The sequence below is a fragment of the Trachurus trachurus genome (genome assembly GCF_905171665.1).
Source record: "Trachurus trachurus genome assembly, chromosome: 4".
NCBI classification, from domain to species: Eukaryota; Metazoa; Chordata; class Actinopteri; order Carangiformes; family Carangidae; genus Trachurus; species Trachurus trachurus.
The window spans coordinates 18,296,708-18,318,862 of record NC_139898.1 but is presented as its reverse complement, the minus strand read 5'-3'; positions in this window follow the sequence as shown (position 1 = coordinate 18,318,862).

The window sequence follows — 22,155 nt, the reverse complement described above, 5'->3', positions numbered from 1 at the left end:
GAAACTGTTTGACAGTGAAAGTTTGTGACTTTAATTTGGATTTTATCCATTTATTTAATTCATTCATTCATTCATTCATTCATTAACAGTCAGTTCAGGTGGGCATCCAAATTTTATCTAGTTTTGGACTTGCACTATATTCTGGTGAGATTAAGAATCATGTCAAATTGCTCGGTGCCCCTCACACCTACACGCTTCTGGAAAAATTGAAATACAGCAAGGGCAGCAAGGGCATTTTACGAGAGTACAAAAACCTCTTCAATATTGAAGTAGTTCATTTAACTCTCTCGGGATCAAGATAGTTTCTTTGGACAAATTAATCCAACTGCTGAATAATGTCAACGGGTTGCATTAAACACTGTGAACTCTTTCCCACTTCTTAAACCATGAACTTTGACCCCTGTTTTTGTTTGTTTCGTTATTTGTTGCCACTGATCAGCAGGTTGGACATGGATGGAAATGTGGCTGTTTTCCAGGCTTGAAATAAGACACACTTGACTTTTGAGAAATTGTCTGACTAAAAGTAGACGAGGTCAGCTCCAGGTCACACCACAACCTAATCTAAAAATCTCTTTGTGACAATATTTATAACTCAAAAATAACACTGAAGAAACTCCCATGATGCACATCTCCTTATCTCCTTATCACTGTATGTCATTTACTTTGTGTCTTCTCACCCTATCCTACTCCTGCAGCTGTCACCTATTTCAGTTCTACTGCATGAATTTTCCACTACTACTACTACACATTCATCATCATAATCATCATCAAATCATCCCAAAGGACAAGTGAACAACTTACATTTTTTACTAGACGTGTCATATCATACATTGATAAACTTCATTATATAGTGTTGTTCAGAGACAACAGCAGCTACACAATCATGTCTCACACCCACACAGTCAGCTGCTATTGTGCTCATCATTCACATCACACGTTTGAGGTAATATAATTAAAATCTATACAGTCACTGGCCACATGAGAAACTCCATTTGTCATAATTTTCCTTGTGGATCATTTCAGGGGCTCGTTGTAATCTCATCTTGGTTTGCAGGATTTGCCGATATCAAACTGGGGAAAATGGATGGTGCAACACTGAGAACAGGGCACAAGTGAAATACTCCGTGCTCTGGAAAAAGTCCAAGATAAAAAGGGAAAAGTTGTATTCATACTGATGGCTTTTCTGCATTAATGTAGTACAGATTTGTTTTTGTAGTGAATATATTTGTTTTTAGCGTGTCTGTTTTGCTAATAGCAAGAGGAATGCATGATAAGTTTAATAGACTTCAAAAGTGTGTTCACAGTGTTCCCAGATTTAATGTTACATCACCAGAAGCGTCTGTTTATAGTGCTAATAAACTGCAGTTGAGGCCACATCTGAAGTCACTTCCTAGAAGCTGAATATTGTGAAATTTCAACGGAGTGCTCAAATGGTTATGTTGACTGTGGCGAGAGTGTGGCTCCCGGATGATGTCACCTTTTCCTCTGACTTTATCATTAAGGTCAGGTGTTTTCCATGCCAGCTGTCTTCTTCTCACAGACGCTTTGCAAATACTTGTCAGCAGCTTTACTGCAAAAAAAGTCCACTACTACACTACGCAAACAGACGCAGAATTTGAAATTAGTCCATAAGCTGAGGCGTGGCCACATTTTCATCATCCTTATCAGCTGATGGATAACTTTGTTCACCTATTTAGTATCCCCAGGCTGTGACTGCCATTGCTACAGTCGCTGCAGTTAGCGGGCTAGCTTTTTAACAGTTTACAATGGGCTGGTAAACAGCGAAATCATTGTTCATCTGCAAATTGGCAAATCTGGCAAGGAAAATGCCTATGAACATGAAACAAAAAATTTTGATTTTGATTTTTGATTTTGGCTCATGGTTCTTCCTAATCTGATCTAGCAACACAAAGATGATTTGTTGGAGAATGCACAACCTTTAAGTCAAGTCAAGTCAAGTCACAGTTTATTCATAAAGCACATTTAAAACAACCTCAGTTGACCAAAGTGCTGTACAATTGCAAAAGCACAACACAGTTAATCGCAAACACTACAACAAACAACAAATAATTAAAAACAACACAAAGGATAGTAGTCACTTTAAAACAAATCTAGATTAAAAAGAAAGAACAAAAGAGAGAGAGAGGGAAAGAAAGAGAGAGAGCCAAGATTGCTTGCTTAGCTGGGAGTGAACGCCAAGGAGAAAAGATACGTTTTTAAGAGTGTTTTAAAATGTTCAACAGACTGTGCAGCTCTAACATGGAGAGGTAGGCTGTTCCACAGCTTAGGAGCCGCGACTGAGAAGGCTCTGTCTCCACGAGTGGAGAGTCTGGACCTAGGTACTGCCAGGAGCAGCTGGTTAGATGACCTAAGTGCCCTAGCAGTGGTGTGCAACTGTAAAAGCTCCGATAAATAAGGTGGTGCTAGACCATTCATACATTTAAAAGCAATTAATAAAATTTGAAACTGAAACCTAAAGTTAATAGGCAGCCAGTGCAAAGATGCCAGGACTGGAGTAATGTGCTCGCGTTTTTTCTTTCCAGTCAGCAAGCGGGCAGCTGCGTTTTGAACGACCTGCAAGCGGCGCAGTGCTTTCTGGTCAAGGCCAACAAACAATGAATTGCAATAATCTAAACGTGATGTAATAAAGGTGTGAATTAATCTATCAAATACATTTCTTGGGAGATAAACCTTTGCTTTTGCCAACAGCCTTAGTTGGAAGAAGCTTGTCTTGACTATGGAGGATATCTGCTTGTCAAACCTAAAGTCACTCTCTAAAATAACACCAAGGTTCCTTGCAAAAGGATGACAGTAAGACTTAAGGGAACCAATAGCACTGTCACATCCATCAAGCAAATTTTGTTGACCAAATAAAATGATTTCAGTTTTGTTTTTGTTCAAAGACAGAAAGTTAACTTCCAACCAAGTTTGGATATCTTTAAGGCAGTCTAGTAGAGCCTGAACAGAGGCTCGCCCATTTATCTTTAGGGGTAGATAGATTTGTACATCATCGGCAAAACAATGGAAAGAGATGTTGTACTTTCTAAATATGGATCCCAGAGGCAACATATATATCGAGAAAAGGAGGGGGCCCAAAACAGAACCTTGGGGCACTCCACAATTTAGAGGGGAAGTGGCCGAAGAATGCTGGCCCAGCTGGACTGAGAAGCTCCGGTCTGAGAGGTAGGACTGAAACCACTTCAAAACAGTGCCCCTAATGCCCACACACTTGTTCAAACGTGACAGAAGAATTTTATGATCCACTGTATCAAAGGCAGCTGTCAGATCTAAAAGGACCAGGACAGCAGAGTTACCAGAGTCAGCTGTCAAAGGGAGATCATTAAAAACTTTTAAAAGCCCTGTTTCTGTGCTGTGGCGTGACTTAAACCCAGACTGGAATTTCTCTGAGATACCATTTTGATCAATAAAAGACTGAAGCTGTTCATATAGCCTACCACCTTCTCCAAGACCTTAGAAAGAAAAGGAAGCTTGGAGATGGGCCTAAAGTTTGATAAAACTGTCTGGTCAAGGTTATGCTTTTTGATGAGGGGCTGGACCACAGCATGTTTTAAAGCAGCTGGAACACAGCCGGTCATCAGAGATAAATTCATCAGGTTCATAACACAGGGGCCAATAATATGGAAAACCTCCTTAAAGAGGCGGGTGGGATGCTGTCAAGAGGACAGTAGGAAGGCCTGAGGTGCTTTACAATATCAGTTAAAGATGGGAGGGAGACATGCTCAAAATTCTCAAAGACAGCAGGGGATATAGGAGGGACAGCAGGATCTGATGCAGACGGCAAAAGAGAGGATCTAATATCAGAAATTTTATCAATAAAAAATGTCAAGAAATCTTCACACAGTTTGGATGAAGGAATAATAGCACTGTGATCACAGGGGTTCAAAAGATTATTCAGAGTACTAAAGAGAAACTGAGGCTTGTGGCTGTTTGCTGACACAAGATTGGATAGAAACTGACTTTTAGCAAATTTGACAGTTTTTTGATATTAAGTTGATATCTAAGTGGGCCTGGAAGTGCTTTGGTTGCTGAGTTTTATTTGACCTCTACAGTATTCAGAAACTGCTACAATAAATATTATATGAAAGCTTACTTGTTCATGCCTGTCATCTTAACAAATAAAGAGTGTAGCTTAAGTACAGCCAGAAAAGAAAAGAAATAAACACTTTAAAAGCCCTGTAAGTTAAACTTTGTTCTTGTACTTATTATAATTCTGTTGAGTAAGCACTTTAAAGAGAAGACAACTCCACTCAACTTCTCTTCCACTTCAGAGGTTATCTGCATCTTCTGGGATGACACCTAATGGCACTTTTATCATTTAGGAGCTAAATCTCCTTGCGGCTGCAATGCACGTGAACTACTGGTGTGTGAAATCATCCGCGCTCAAAATGACCGTGCAAGCTACTTGGTGGACCAAATTGAAACTGCTGGATCTCAGTATCAGGGTTCCTCTAGCAATCCACTTGAGCTATTTCCACTTTAATAAGGTTCATCCTGCGGTAGTAGCTCTCTTAGGACGGCAGACAGGTAGCCTGGCTCCAACTGATAGAACTTCTTACTCACTGCAGGGCAAGTTCACTTTCATGTTATTATCTCTCTCAAGAAGCCAAGAGATTTCAGAAGTCAGAAGATTTTCAAGAGGTCACAAGGTGATGGGTGCTCTTAATAAGCAGATGTAAGATCAAACTGCTGTGTGTGCATGAGTCTGCCCATGAGCAGAAGTCTTGGAAAAGATTTACAGAAAAACTTTGGCAAAGAGTGTTGTTGTTGAATATTTTAAGGTTCATTTGTCAAAACATTTTTCGCGTTTGTTAAGTGTTCAATTGCAGTGATTATTTAGTTTTAGTCAATCACTCTATATAATGGTCTATATAAAATGTCATAAAATTGTGAACAATACAAAATTATATTTACTCAGAGGCCAAGGTGATATTTTGACTTTCTCTTTATCTCCTAAAATACTGTTGATTAAATTTGTCACATTACTAGCTGCTTAAATACCAAAAACTACTAGTTCAGTGTGAGCTGCATTATCGGTGGCGGTGCATGACAGTATCAATACTTGTGGCCAACAGAGTGTCCTTAGTTCGCATGGAACAAATTGAGCTGGAAGAAATATTTTTCATGCTTTACTCATTATTGATCATCGAGCCCAGCGCAGTAAAAATACCATAGCTGCAGATTATTTTCTGAGCATCTCTCTGACCCTGGCCTTGTGCTTACAGAGCAGAGTGCCAGGCGGATGATGCTGAGACTGCTGTCTGTCTAATCTGCCTCCAGCCTATTTTCTTCACAGCTGTCTCATTTGCTCACGCCATATCACGATTGCCATTAGTAGACTACCTGCCACGTGAAAATGCCATCAGCTGCATTGAACACGAGCGCTCAGCAACAACGTGCAGCCTTTAAAGGTCTGCTAATACCGTTTCCTGCCGTGATGGAATGCCATGTCACCTGCACCATGTAGGAGGGAGATGTCAGGTTAAAGGTCTCGTGTCCCGCATCGGGCACTTTATTAGAGGAATGGATCGAAGAAAGTGTGCTAATGTCATCAATGAAAAACATCACATGACACAAGTGAGATTGGGGGATGCACTGCTTCACTGTGAGAACAACTATCCACAGCTGGTAACGGAGTAATTAGAGGATGAAGAACTGTGTTTGCTTGCCCCGTTTTTCCTCGTGTTCATTAGTGCGCACATGTATGGCAACAGTGGTTAAGATGATGAATTCATTTTATAGGAGGTACACATTCCATCAGCTGCACAACACTTCACATTCACCACAAAAGTGTGTCCATCGTCAACATACACAACTGGTCCTCTGTATACAATATTACATCAGTGCATGTGTGTGAGCCTGCACATCCAGCTGTGACAGTTTGTCCTATCTGATAATAACGGACAGTCCTGAAGTCCTTGAACAAGAGCTCAGTCTAAATCTGCCAAAGGCCAAACACTGAGAGGATGGATGTTGCAGAGTGGAGAGGCTGGCTCTGGCCTCTTTAGCGAAGGCTGTTTTTCTCTTTTTTTATGGGCAAGGTGACCTTGTTCCTCCCTGAAATCCTGCAGGAGCTGATCACTGATTGCACCGTACGGTCAATGTGTGCCCATTGAGGACTGCTGTATTGATCCACAATGCAAGCCTTATTCAATTCAGCTTTCTCCCTCTGTGAATCAAATCTGAGTGAAAGCTCGAGCCCTTTGTGAATGTCAGACAATGGCTCTAAGAGCAAATGTAGATTCTCTTTTCAATTGCAAAAAAGGCGGCACAAGATCACTTTAAGATGCAGTTTTTATACTTTAATCAAGACTGCTTCTGCAAGACTTAGGCTAATATTTCACTAATGAACTTTAAGGTGATGGGATTTGATTGCATTTAAGTTGTTTTAGTGAATCATTGATTGCTTGTGGTATGTAGGACCCGCAACAGCTGTATGAATTAGATTATTGTTTTTGATTAATCAATCATTTGTTTTTCAAAAATGTCAGCAAGTAAGGGAAACGCATGCTGCAACAACACATTCTTAAATCAATTAGGAAAACTGAAAATTAGGCTAATGATAATTTACATCTAAATTTTCAAACAAAAATGCAAACATTTGCACAAACAGTTATGTGATCATATTGTGCATGTTTGGGATCATAAACTCTTTATGATATGATATTTGAAAATGAATGAAAATATTCATTCATTTCCAATGGTCCATGCTAACATGGACCATTGGAACTCACTTTACTTGATTTATTTGAACAACAGCCTATTATCACATGACAAAGGAAGGTATCACATCACTTGACACAAACAATTACGGTAGCCTAATCATTTATCAAAGTTTCTAATTAATTTCCCGTTGATCAACTTCCATTTCAGCATGTGTGGTGTGGAGACATTACTTTATATCAGAGCATAGGAGCTTAACATTGTATCTGTAGTCCAGATACAACATAGTAAGATAGGACACTGCCACACTGACCTATATAACCTGATGAGGAATTATCACTCCCTGGAAAATGAGACAAAGCTCATCTTGAAGAGAAGGTCAGGCGGATATGAGCATCACTGGAGGACGCTACTCGGAAATACTTTCATGAGGGCTTCGGTCCCAATCACTACTGAAGTCAGCCAGCTCACGTGGAAAAAGAACACAGACTCTGTTCAAGCTTGATATTTGGCATCAAGATATCTGAGCTCATCATTTCCTGCTGAGTGCACCACAGATTGGGAAGTGATGATAATAAAGGCCCCCTATACAAAACCACATTTCATACAGAGCCTGATGCCAGCTGTTATGTGTAATCTACAGTACAATGAGAGGGCTGACAGCACCAAATCCCTCAAGGCCATTTCCAAACAAAGAACCTCCACCATTAAGCCCTTATCACGATCAACTTTAGATATGAAGCAGTTATTTGGAGAGTTCATTTGATTTTTTTTTCTTCCTCATGAATACACATGACACAAAACTAAAACTAAACCTAGTAGGCTATTAAACTAAATAGGCTATTATAACCACAAAATAAACTAAGCAATGAAAATGGTAGGCGAAGACATGTATGCAACAGGTAATAGCCCTATAACTTCTAAATGGTCATATTCAATTACAAATAGTAGCCTATCAAACGTTTTTTGGCACAGATGGCCAGTATCAATAAATAAAGCAGCAAGTACAACTGAGGAACACAGCCTAAAACACAGCGCAGAAGCCTGGACTAATTTAGATTTACTGACTGTATACTGCCCGGTAAATCCACAGGTTTTTAGTTGAAATTTTCAGCGCCCACAACCAAATAGTTAGCCTAAATGTTCAACTTTGCCGCAGCTTGTGTCTCACGTAGCTAGCTATTGTAGCCTATTAATAAAATAGCCAGATGAGAAATGGTTTGTCCACTGATTAAAAAGTGAAATTTAAAAAATCAACTCTGTCCAAAGTTACACAGCTGTTTCTGAATCATGATAACAGCTGGCCGGCTACAAATAGCCTAGTAAACTGAATATCTGGCTAGACTGAAACATAAAGGTGAACATCTGTGACTGAACAGCAGTTTCACACATTGACCACACAGTCTATGAGTTAACCAACCTTATTCATTTTTCATTGAGCCAGTAACCCTAAAGAAATAAGTTTAGCTACCAAAACAATTCTTAACATTCATAAAGTCACAAAACCAATTCAAAACGTCACATAACACCACTCACATCAAACAGCAGAAATGGAAACACAGCTCATAAAAACAACACATTATCAGTACCAAGAAGACAGTGTTGGCAAAGACAAAGCAGTGAGCTCACCTGGCTGAGGTGAAGCAGCAGACCGAGCAGGACTCCATGGACAGGCCGTGTAGCTCGCTCCGCCTCCGGGCTTCAACACTCGGCCTCAGGCCGGTAGTAGTGGACCCCGCACAGGCTTCACTGCTAACTAGCTACTTACGTTCACCGAGGTAAACACTAAATATCCCTCCAAAAAGCCTTCAGAGAAACACGGTTATCCGACTTTCCGCCTACTAATGAACTGCAAGGAGGAGGGACGCCTTTCTACTGACGAGCTCAGACACAATCAAGCTAATTGCTAACAACCTAAATAAACGCGGTCGTTGTTGAAGGTGTGTTTGATTTGTATCCCAGGGGAGCACTGTGACCAGAGCTGACTGTGACGACAGAATTAGGCTACTATTACTGTAACCTGTTTTTTGTTTTTTTTCTCCATTGGTTTTTTCATTAGGCTACATTACATTCATCACATTCATCTATTCTTCCAGCATTATCATTATCACATCATCGTTTTACTTATTTTTTTTTTATCATTAGGCTAGTATATTTATTCATTTAGTAGCTAATCGAGAAAACACAAAAATATGCTACATTATTGCAGTCTGTTGGTTGAATTAGTCTTTCTTTCATTTTTTGGGGTGAAAAAACATTGTTTTGATTTTATATTTATTTCATTATTATCTTTTTTATTTGACAACATGCGGAGTGAAGAAAAAAATATTTAATATTATGGAAAATTATAGGAATTAAAAAAAAAGTGATAAGTCCTCTCTGTGTTGCGAATTGATCTAAAATGAAGCCTTTCATTCATACCTCCACTGTCGCTTTGTTCATTTTACCACGCTTTTTGCTGATGTGTAGGTTCTGAGTGGAAACCAATGAACACATCAGAGCTCTTTGTGCATCAAACTGTGTTGCGTTTTCCTCAAACAGAGGACATACGTAGGTGTGACATTATGTACTAACTCACGTGTGATGCTTATTCTCTGAATGGGTGAGATATGTAGGCCAGAGAAGGAAGGGACACTGAATGCGAACAGTGGGCGAATAGATGGGACAAGGGCAGACGTGTGAAAGTGGAAGAGCTACTCCAGAGACACAAATACAAATCCATTAGTTTCCAGTGTTACTATAGTGGCCAGAACAAATAGATCTTCAAATTAGAGAAAGTAATGACTTTTCCCTGTTCCTCTTCTCTGTTGAATTGATGTTTTGTTGTGTTTAGGTGGCAATTATTTTCATCTGGAGCCTAATCGGTTTTTACAAGGAAAATGCAATTTTATGCTCCACCATAAATCAGATTTCTCAACAGATATAAAGCAAGATGTCAACAAATCGGTGATGACCCACATTTGCGATGATTCTTGTGACATTTAACATGATGGAAAAATTACAGCTGAGATGTCAGGAGTGATATGAGTTAGTGTGTGATTATTAGTCGTCCCTAACGATCTGAAGCTCTGTGATGTTAGCTCACTCTGTAACCCAGCCACACTTCTTTATTAATCCACAGTAGGAAACAATAGCATCATTTGTACAGTAAACGTTCTTTCTATATAGGATTACTGCTTACTGTTAAGCTGCAGCTATGCACCACATGTGATGCACCACGTTAAATGTGGCTGTCTTATTATTTCCTGGTAGTTTTTATCATTTCACCTCATTGTATTGAGGCTGTGATGCTCACTGGAGGTAAACCCTCGATGATTCTTTTGATCCTTTGTGTGCCGCCATAAATTCAATCACTTTTAACCTCGTGGGCAACGTCTATCCTCCACAGCGCTCACACCAAGGTCAGAGTATAGTCAGAAAATGAACAGTGCTGGTAATTGGGGCAGCATGACTTTAATTCAACAGACATAGTAGTTAACCCAAGAATGACCTGTCTCTTGACGTCTGTCTTCTGGCTCAAACTGGGGATGTGTCCACTGCTACAGTCACACAGCCAAGAAAAAAAATGCTCATGACGCTATAGTGACAGACGTTGGCATTTTCTAATTAAATTAGGTTTATTAGACAGCAACACTTGAATATAGCTTGTAAATTAAATTGCCAGAGAGACTGCATATAGAAATTGCATATGAACTTTAAATAATTATGTGAATTTTTAAAGAGTTTGCCCTTTAAGCAGAAAGAATTCCTTTCTATGTTTGATGGCAAAGTTACTTCTATCTTGAAACATAATTTGTAAAGCTTGATTCATACAAAAAAATCTGAAAAAAATCTATGATGACAATTAAGGTCATAAACAGATTTTTTTTGCACATACATTATCAGTAAGCGTTAATTTCATTGGTTGTTCAGTCTTTAAGCTGGAAAAATACTTTTTTATGAGTCATCCTCCATGTGCGGAAGTTCCTCTTTGTGTCGCTGACCCACTCTGCAGATGTTTCCTCTCTCTGTTGTTGTTGTTCTCCCTCAGCGCCCTGGGGGTCTCTCTTCCACCCAGCTTGTAGCCACATCACCACAGTCATATTAGCTATCTTTATTGACCGTGTTTTCTTAAAAGAACACAGGTGGTTCTGACTAAGAGTGTAGCCTATATTTCGGTGTTTCCCAACACTGTGCTCCACAACATGGCCGGGACATCAGCCATGCTCTCCACACTGGTACAGGAAGTTAGTGTCCCATTGCTGGTTGGTGGTTTCCATAAATTTAAGAGAAACTTTTACTGTTCAACCATACAGGAAGTTGTCTTTTAAAAACAGAAGTGAGACAGGCTGCACAGGCTGATTACAATGGTTGAAAACAGCTGAAGGTAGATAGAATGTAATGGAGGTATTTTCAGAGGGGAAATAAACAGTATTTTTCTCAACATTATAATAAAGTAGCCTATTGGTTTCCACCATGTATCTTTATGTCTATAAATAGTATGCAATAATATGAATAGCTTCCTTTTCACAGCTGCTATTATATGTCAATGGTGTTAAAATGCTGTAGCTATTATGTGTGGTGGCTTTTGTGAATGAGAAAACGAGCAGTGTGTGTAAATAATTCCTGACATGAGCTTCCTTCCGTTATCTCATCTTCTTCTCTCATAGACCACATCTTCAGGGACCTACGTACGTGTGCCTGTCACTGTGTGTGCACGTGTACTGTACTGTATATGACTTTGTGTGTGTGTGTGTTCCCGTGCAGAGGACATGTTGCCCTTTTCCTATCTCACCTTTCTTTCATTCTTAAATATCACGTGCAGGGAGGAAAGGTGGTCTCGTGATCAACTGGGCTATTATAATAAGGATCTGAATTTAAACCGCCAACCCACACCTGTCTCTGTGGGGGCATATGCTCCAGCTTCAGGTATTTATAGGAGTCATGAATGATTTTCTCCTGCAGCATTCAGAGCATAGGAGTGTGTATGTCTAAAGATAGGGTACCCCCACTGTGTTTGACTAATGAGGTGCTCTGATTTCTATCTAGAATAGAAACAGGGACACTCTACTGTAAGTGATAGGGGATACTCCACAATGACTTTTTTTTTTTTTTTTATGTGCAAAAATAGCCCAATGCCTAATCCATCCGGCATCGAGTATTTACCTTGAGTAAAACTAATTTCTCAGCATTCAGTCATTATTCACAGGGAAGTCTAATCAAGACAAGACAAATAATGCAGATTCTCAGACGATATTGTGAAACGCAAGAACAATGCAGTCACAGCACATTAAGTGATTTAGCTCTCACTTCTCCTGAAGTTGAAATAGTCGTAAATGCTGTCCGTAATGCTTCATCACAGCAAACTCAGAACAAGCTGACCATCATCGGTTAGGTCAGTCCTGAACTGAAGCTTTGTTGTAACCACAGATTAACTTGATGGTTTGGTGTTCACTGGTGTGTTTGCTTTGTTTTGTTAGTTTCTAGGAGGAGCTGGCTTTAGGCACAACAGGGTTTCTTTGGATGCGTTTTTGGGCACAGCAGAACGTAAACAGATCAATATAAAGCTCATCATAAGACTTCTCCTCAGAACTTCTTCAAAACTTCCAGGAAAAGGCTGCAGTAGACATCATATCCTCAATCTGAACTTGCATGCACCGACAAATGATGTCAATATGCAAACACGTCGGGATGACAAAATAGATTAGGGGGAAATGTGGCTGGGCTTTGTTATCAACAAACCAGATAACTGATTCAATTCATTCATTAAATCCAATTTGATACTTCCTCACTATAAATTGATTAATAAAGACAATAAATCCGTGCAAGCTCTTGCAAAATGAGCATTTAAATGCATGTGGTTTCTGGTCACGCTGCAACATTTTTCTGTTGAAACTGTCAGCCTGAATGTCTGGGTATGTGTGATGTTTATTTCTGAGTAAAATAACAGCTTCAGCCAGTGACAGTGGAAGCTAAAAGTGGTGAAAACTTTATGGATCGTGTCCCCGTTTCTCTGACTGGTTTATGTAACGTGCCGGAGCAGACATAAACCACATGCTAAACCAGACCTCAGTGTACTCACATTATTTTTTTATACAAATCAGATTTGGGTGAGAAATTATATCTCCTAAAGTTTAGAGTTACTGATGTTTAGAAAATAAGAAGGAAATTCTTTTATGTGGCTGATGTTTTATTTTGAAATGCTCTCTAGTTCCAAATATCTGCAGAGATGGGAGACACTCATCAATGAAACAATAGATCACTGTTTTTATTCATATTTCACATTTTAAAGCACATAAGAGGGGGTCAGATTAAAAAAAATTAGTCTTTGCCTTAGCAGTATCTGCTATGCTTGGATCGAGACCTTTAAACCTTTAAAAGAGAAATTCAAGTATTATAAGAAGGCATTAAACAAATAAAACATCACAACTGCTTTAATGCTGTCCTTCAAAATGAGTGAGCTCCCTGCTGCCAGAAGGTAAATGCTGGGCTGGTTAAGTTACCTCATGTTTACATAAATGTTTTTTCAAAGTGTATTATAATCAGTTACAATGAGGACACTGGTGTACTGTATGTGTACTCTGCACACAAACATATAATATGTAGCCTATGTGTTTGAGCTAACACACATACATGGGTGTGTTTTGTGTGAATTTAGCTGTGGTAGGTGGGTGTGTATGCGTGTCTGGTCTGTGTGTGTGTATGCGTGTCTGGTCTGTGTGTGTGTGTGTGTGTGTGTGTGTGTGTGTGTGTGTGTGTGTGTGTGTGTGTGTGTGTGTGTGTGTGTGTGTGTGTGTGTGTGCGTGTGTGTGTGTGTGTGCGTGTGTGTGTGTGTGTGTGTGTGTGTGTGTGTGTGTGTATTTATTATGTAACAATGGTATTTAGCAGAGCAAGGCCTCAGGCCACATTGTTGCAACCCCAGATGAAGACTCACATTGTGTTACTCTCCATGCTCTCCCAGTGGACAGTTGTGACAGTTTGCATTAGACAGAGACATGTTCGTGCAGCGACACTTCCTCCAACCTCCACCCTGCCCTGCACCCTTGGGGGCGGAAGTAGCTTAAAGTTAAGAGAAGTGGCTTGTTTACATTTGAGGTTCCTGAAACAAAATTGAAAAGTGAATGATTTATGCCCCCTCTCCTTGTCTGTTTGAATATCTACTATCACCAAACAAGCCTTTCAGATAATGTGCAAAAAAGACGTTTGTACATGTCACAGTTTGAACATCACAGGTGTCAGTGATGAAGTTAATGAGAGCTAAACACCACTCAGCTGCTTCCTCTCACACTGTCATTTCTCATAGGAACACTTGAATGGGACAGAGGCATCGTTAATGTTATTAGCAACACCTGTGAGCTGTTCTTACCACGAGTCAAAATGTCTGCTGTGAGAAAGGCCTGCACTGTTGGGGATATTACATAAATTAGACATCTCTATTTCATTGCCTTGGGTAATTCTTACTTAATTTCTGAGGGAAACTCAAAAGTAGAATTTTTTTCTGTCTCTCCTCTCTCTCTTATTTACGTGGACCATGTGATGATAAATAACTGAATAAATTCAGCATCTTCTTAATAATTGCCCCGTTTTACATACTGTAAACTGCATGAAAATATTTTGTTAAAGCAGAAGTAAGCGATCCGGTCGTTTTGACTAACTTCCTGTCAGCGGATTGAGTTAGCAGTCCCCGCCCTCGTCCCTACGTCACCACATTCACGCGCATCCCTTGGCTGCACACACAGAGAGGACCGCCCCTTTATGCCGTTCTCTCTCCTCATTGGATAAAGGTTGTAGGATACAAGGAAAGTTTTCTCCTCGGCTTACAGCAGAGCAGAGTGACTGACAGACCCGTGTTTCGGACCAAACACTCTATAAGTGATTGCTGTCAGAAGATGTAACTATTTAAGATTTATATTAACACAAACATTCCGCTTACTTCTGCTTTAATTTACATGTTGGACAAGTTTCAAATATGTCGACACTGAACATATTGGTAAAATGTTTATAGACTTTGAATATAATCCATCAAAATGTGCATTGTTGCAGTTAAGCTGTAGACACAAGTTGAAGGAGACAGGGTTACATGTGAATGATAATGCTTTCAATTGGTGGCACAAGACCACCTTATTTTAAAGGTTTGGTTGGTTAATGCTCCTATCTTTGTCCACAATATCTGCTCTTGCCTGTAAACAAAACATTTCATCCATAGCTGAGCTAGAAGGTGTATTTATAGCTTAAGGAATGAGAGCAAGACAAGTTGTCACATATCTCAATTTAACATCTTGAATGGAAATTTCTATTCCAGATCCCTGAGGGAGTCTGTTTTGAAACTGGTGCTGAGATATGAACATTGACATGAGAGCAATCATGTGTTGAGTTCAAATAATAGTCAAAACACTAAAAGATCAATATAATTCTCTAAAGGCAAGCCCGGTCTTTTGACACAAACAACTAAACAAAATGACAACTCTGTGTTCTGTATTCCATATGACTTCCTGCACAATCTTGACTATTTTTTATATTCTCTCTGTATGTTTCCGTTGTTTATCTTTGGTTTGATTTCATGCAGCTGTGTGTGTGGATTTAAGGCCACCAAACGGCTGAACTCAGAGCAGGAATGAGAAGTGACCACACTCATTTGAGCAGGACACTTAAACACCATCAGGGGACTTGTGTGTGTGGTTATAGTGCAGTAGTATGTTTTGACAGCAGACCCTGGTCTGAGCTCTGCTTGAAACTCAGTATCCCCACACAGATGGAAGTTATGACCTTTCCTACTGTACTGAAAGTCAAATAGAGCCAACTAACATCCCAGCAAAGTGGCTGGATCTCCGCAAATCCCGAAACAGGAAAACACAAATAGGCACTGGTTTTACAGTGGTTTTCTTCTCCTTTTTAACCCAGCTCTTCTCCTTGACCATACAGCAGTGACATCTAAGAAGAAGTCTATAAGCAATCATATGTGAATAAGACCTTACTAATAAATCCATACACTCTCTTTCTGTCTCTTCCACAAATCATGGAATAAAAAACATCGCTCTGGTGCTTCTACAATAAGAGCTATTGTCACTCACCTGGCCTTTGGGAGAGTTGTTTAGATGTGCCAGTATGGTTTTCTCTCTTATTGTAGTAGCCTAATGTTACGGTTAATTTAGGGATAACTCTTTGTGGACATGTTAAAGAAGGATGTTGAAACAGAGAGCACATGCAAGCTGGCCAGATGTATGGAAGATCGAGATGATCAAGATGAAACTGTGTAATTTGAGCCTATGATAAAAGAGGAAAATTAACTGACAGATGGGTATTCATTCCAATATGGTTATCTTAAATTTACTGGGTTGCTGTGTTAGATTTGTGTCTTATTTAATTTCAGTATTATTATTATTTTTACATTGGTTAATCCCTGCAAAAATGGTCTCTGAATAGAATGGGAGTCTGGAGATGCACAGTCTCCTCAGTATTTAAAAAACTATTGTTTGTCTTGGCAAAGAAACATTCAGTTCTTTATCGTATTCTATGAATGAATATTTCATAAAACTGTACAGTACTTCCTGCAGAATGCAGTTGTTCCTTATTTTTGTTCCAATATCCTGAACTGTTGAGGTTCCTCGAGTGAAGTTGATTTCAGTAGATTGCATCAGACACAACCAGTGTGTGAGAGTGGATTTGTATGCGCGGTGTGTTATGTGGATGGCAGGTACAGCCCCTGTGGGCCTTGTAGGTCTGCAGCAGAGAGTATATGTTATTGGTGTGAAACAGATTTGAGACATCAGATTTTCAGTTATCTAAAAAAAATCATTACAATTTAAAAAATATCAGGACAGCTCCTCTTTCCATGTGTATCCAGATGATGTAGTATCACAATAAAATCCATAATATTGCTTTATTAAGAAAAAACAATGGGTGGGGAAAAAAACAGTTTTCTGCAGCCACAACCGTCAGATATTACTTTATATGGAGAGAGGGAGGCTGAACACTGTGTATAACTGTAATATCACCATATATAGTCAAAGAGGACATAAATGTGTTTGTGGACAGTATTTTGCCTTTAAATAAACAGAAGATCTGAGTGGTTAGTGTGAGCGCTGTTTGTCACAAGGGACCAAAATGTAAAGAAAAGAGCATCAATTTCACAAAAAAAGAAACAGGATAAAAAATAATGTGTAGCACCAAAGATAATTTAAGGGATTGTCATTGTAATCACATTAATTTAATTGCAATTTATGGATTGTATTCAAAGTTTATTTGAACAGTTTGCCACTGGTATTCTTCTGTTACCATGATGATTCTCCCCGAGTTTGGAGGTTGGTTTGTTGATGCTTAACACGTGTCCTCGTCAGGTTTCTATAGAGATGAGCATGTCTGGAGAAGAACAAGAGCCCAGTGAATTGTTGATAATGTGTAAATTGACAGGGCTAATGATGGAAAATCCTCTTCTTGGTGTGGATTTAAAAATGGGAGAAGGAGTCCTCACAGGGCAAAGTTTGTGTTTGTTTGTGTTAGCTTAACTGTCTGGTTACAGCAGAAGTAATCCACTTAGCTGCAGTAGTAACGGTAGCAGCTGACAGGCTATATTCAACTGACAGCCAACATAAACTACTTGTAATCCGGAGAACCAATGACTGCAAACACCCATCGGCACAGACCCAAGCAAAGGACTGAATGGGCTTCATCTGGTAGATGGTGGCGTGTGTCTCAGTCTCAATCAGCTTTCTCATGCTACAAACAAACCCAGCTTCCTCAATAACATGTATAGGAAAAACAATTAGGATCTAAAGGATGTTGCGTAGAAAGGTGGCTAAATAATCAATGAGAATTTAATAACATAATAATATATGGTCTCATGGTGAAACACAAGCCCAACGCATGGGAAGATAGGATGTCATTACTCACTGCATCAGATATTAGTCATTGTTTGTTGTTGAATCATGTCCATGACCTACTTATATGTTTAACAAACAGCTCTTTTAATACTGTTAAGTATAACCAGGTTTATTTCTAGTGCGTCACGTTTAGTGTCACACTAGACAGCAGTATTTTATTTCCTACCTGGAGAGGCTAGTCTGACTTTTCTCTTGTAGACACTTGTTTAATGATGAGCGATAAGATTATCTGTTTAGTTGTAATCCGAATTAGCAGTGGCACCCACATCTATACAAATAAGATAATAACATCAAATTGTAAAATAATTACTGATCACCACACCCTTAAATTACCATTACACGTCACCCACTTGTTTTGCACATCCATAATTATCACAAACACACTCATTGTCCTTGCCGCAGCACATTGCACTGGTTATTATAAGGTTGGAACTGGGTCTTTCATTTGTGTGTGTGCATGTGTGTCTATGTCCATTTCTTCTGCTTCTTCTTCTTCTTTTTTCTTTTTTTTTTTTTTAAGTAGTATGTGGCAGTAAACAGTGTTGGGGGAGGGATATTAGATTGCTGTTGCAGAGTCTAATGGCCCGGCAGTGAGGATATAACACTAGAGATATAGTGTGTCTTGTCCCTGGCAACATGGAGCTAAAAAAAAAAAAAAAAAAAAGAGCGAAACCTCTATCTGCTTCCTCCTCCTTTTCCTCTGTGTGCTTATTTTTGCTAGTTCGTTATCACTCTGCATGAACCCTAACAGTCTCCTGGTGTGCTATTTTTAGCCACAGGCCATGTGCAGCGTATGTAGACATGATCACAGGTACAGCTGTTTTCTGGTGTAGAGAAGTAAATGTGTTTTTTTGCATGTGCTTCTTGCTCTGTTTTTGTCTGCCCATGTGTGTTCCCCTCTTGTGTGTCTGTCCTAGGGTTTCACACATCCAGTGCACCAAGTACATTAAGAAAAAAAAAACCGCTTGTCTGTCTTATCTTACCCAGAGTTGAAGTCTCCCTCCCTTGAGTAACGTGACCAAGAAATGACTGCTGACTATTCATCAAATCAGTGAAATAGGTTTAGCGTAGGCTGCAGATGGCCCTCTGCTTGTCAGGCTCATAAAGTTATGGGTGATAAAACTTGCCAGGGTGGACATTAACAAAGCCTCGCTACTGTAGCTGCCTGTTCTACATGCACCACGCATACCTGGAATATGAGCTTTCCACTGAACGCCTCAGTGGACAGAGCTGCAGAGCGGTCATTAGTGTGAGTGTAGCCTATTTAATGTGACCGTTGTCTCCTAAATGTAGAAAACCCAGGGTTGCAGTTTACTCCAAACAAAATCAAATGTTTTGAAAGGAAGCTGGAGTGTGGTTGGATACAGTGCAGTGTGCTGCTCTGTCTTTTGAACATCAAACACTCATTCCCCTGTAGACTTGAAGTGCAGCTTGGTTGTTTCTCAAGGAAGGCAGCTGTAGTCAGCTTGGTTTCAATTACAGTGGTTTCCAACAGTGACCCACTTTCATTGAAAACAAACATATGAAACACTCAAAGAAACTTAAACATTGTGCTCTAAGATTAATTCATCCCCCGTCTGTCCATTTACTCAATATGTTCCAATCTTTCATATTTACTGTGAAACAATATTAAATGCACTGTGCATCCGCCAGTTCTTACACACAGCTCTTGCCAGTGTGCATTGGTCCAAATGCTTTTGTTTGTATATTTCTGCACTTTACTGTGTACAAGCCTAAAATTGTAAATTAATTACAGAAGGATATTTGAACCAGATAATGTTCAGCTGAAGCTAGAGAGAGGTGAAGATTCATGTAATCAAGAAGAGTAAAATGTGTTTTTTAAAGATGTTTTCTTCAAGATTAAACCCGACAATTATACATTCACATTTTGCGTTAAGTTTAGAGGACCTGTATTGCATGACTACAATAATACTCACACAGTAGGCTACAGGTTGTGGAGCAGCCATGGTTACAACAATCATCAATCAGTATTTGTTCTAAAATGAAAAGGAACAGTGCCAAGGTTTTGTGTCATGTGATATGAACAGAATATAAAGTTACTGTTTAACCTGATTTTGTTCTTTCCTTCCATCAGAATTACTGCAGATGCGTGTGATCACCTGCAATAAAACATAATTATAAGTTGTCATGAAGTGTTCGCAGGAAGCCAATGAAGTGTTGACTTAGTAAAACCCAATAGGGTATAATTTAGTTGCTCAGATTCAGAGTCACTGCACTATTTATGATTGTGTTATTCCTAAACCTACTCATCATGAGCACCGACGCAAGCACACACTGGTAGATGCACGTGACAAATCAACCGCTGAAAGGTCTTCACATCTGTAGAGAGATGACACCATTCACTGTTGTGCAATTCTCATTATATGCCTCATCTTTACAAGAATATGACAGACATAAAGCTTCCACTCACACTGAAATTTGGTGGGTTCCCATGACAACAACCAAATTATTCCCCCAAAATAATTAACCTAGCGAGTTGCTTTGATAAAGATGTCCACGCCATCAGCCGTTCACAGAAAAATTAATGCTTTGGTATCACTAATGTTGTAAGGCTTGGGGATAAACAAGCCGTGGAGGCCGTGAGGCCGTAGATAAACATTAGCAAAGCACCATTAAGTCCCTCCTTAAGCAATTACGGCAAGGGCTCTTCTTTAAAAGCCCAGTGAAAGGTAGTCAGCGTTGTTTTCATCTGCTGTTACATAATCATAGTTAACAAAATGTAACAGGGGATGGACAGTAAGGCCACTTAATGTCTTGTTTCCATCCGTTTTAGACAAAAGCAAGACAGTGTTTCCAGGAAACCAAGCAATATATTTATTTATTTATTTTTTACAGGTGGGTTGCCTCAATGTCTAAAAAGAAGTATATTTTTGGTACATTGTTAGAAAGAAACTGATTCTTGCGATCATTACCTTAATCCTAAACCTGTGTTTAGAATAATAATAATTTCATCAAAAACCCATTTAACAGTAATGAGTATTTTTCCCAGCAGTAAAATATATCAGAGTACACAGATTAAAGTCTCATAGGTTCCATCTGAAGGCTGAATGGTCTGAGTGTTATCAGAGAGACCATTGTGGCGATGTGGGTCACTTCCTGTTCTCTGCCACCAGCTTCACGCCAAGTTGTCTCGCAGGAATTGTTCGTCGTTGATACGAGAATCCGATTCAGCTCATTTGGCTATGAGTTGTGAGTCATGGTTACGGTAACTGCTTTGTACGCTGTTAATTTAGACTGCACACTCTTCATTCAAAAACAAATCACTGCTCACGCATGCATTTGTGATCCATGTATAACGAGACTACTCCGTATATCACAGTGCCCAGCAGTCTTCACCCCTGTCCAGTTCCTTCACATTCAACTTTTTTTTTTTCACTTACCATCTAACATATCTATATCTATCTTTATATATGATTAACTATTCAATTAGTTATATCATCCTATTGTGTGTAATGTAAATGTGCTAGAAACAAGTGGGATAATTAAATTTGTGTCCCAAAAACAAATAGTGGGGGTATGTATTGGTTATGTTGAAATTTTGTGTTTTTATGTGTCACTTCCTGTCAGGTCACAGAGAGTTTACTGTACGTCCTCCAATAAATATGAACAGTCATCCAAATGCACAGACAAGCAGTGTCGTACTGTAGTAAACAAGTGAGAATTTCCAGAGCAGACCGACTCACTTTCACAAAACGGTGACTAAGATTTTCACAGAACTGAGATTGTGGTTTCACTATGAGTCTAGTAAAAATACCAGATCACTCACCTGTCATCTGCAAAGTGTGAATCAGTGTGGGTTTGTCCAGTGATGCTTGGCTTGTGTTGTGTGAGGAATGCAGGATTACCCAAACCCGTGTTCTCTGACATAGTGCTGCCACGAGTGTACGTTGCTGTGCGGCAAACACGCGGCACCCTGGGTGTTCGCTGGCACAGACACCCAGCCGGTCACACTGATTACAGACTCAGAAAGTTTTCTTCCAGTCAGCAGAACGCCCGGGTAGCCAGCAGGAGGTGAGTGCTGTGCACATGAAAGCTGATTTTGTACATTGCTGCCAAAAATTCTCAGTTTATTACCCTTACATCAGCAGACAGAGCAATGCAGGAATATTATTAACTGTGTAGACGGCCACATCTCTGTATAAGAGCAACTGGTGAGCAGGAATTAATAATAAAATAGGTCTTAATATAGTCACGTTCTTCTCAACAAGGGTCAACTAATCCCATAAAAAATACCAAAAATTCACATTTGTGTATCTAAGGCCTGATATATCTTGTTCCTGTGTGCTACACACAAGGCTATGTTTATGCATTATGATGTACAAAGGCACTGTGATTTATTTTGAGTCAATCCCACACACACAGTCCTGCTGCTGATAATACTGCACTAGCCGGAAATAGTTCCCAATTAGTGCACAATACTCCTACTTTAATAATGTTTGCTAAAAAGTGTGCTCAGGCACACATGATGACTACACACTGGCATCTTTCTGGATGTTTTATTTTATTCTATTTTATTCAGACATTTCAAAACCTTTCCACATCTCAGTGGACAGAAAGAACCATGAAGTGTTTTAAACAGTTTTGGATCAGTAGG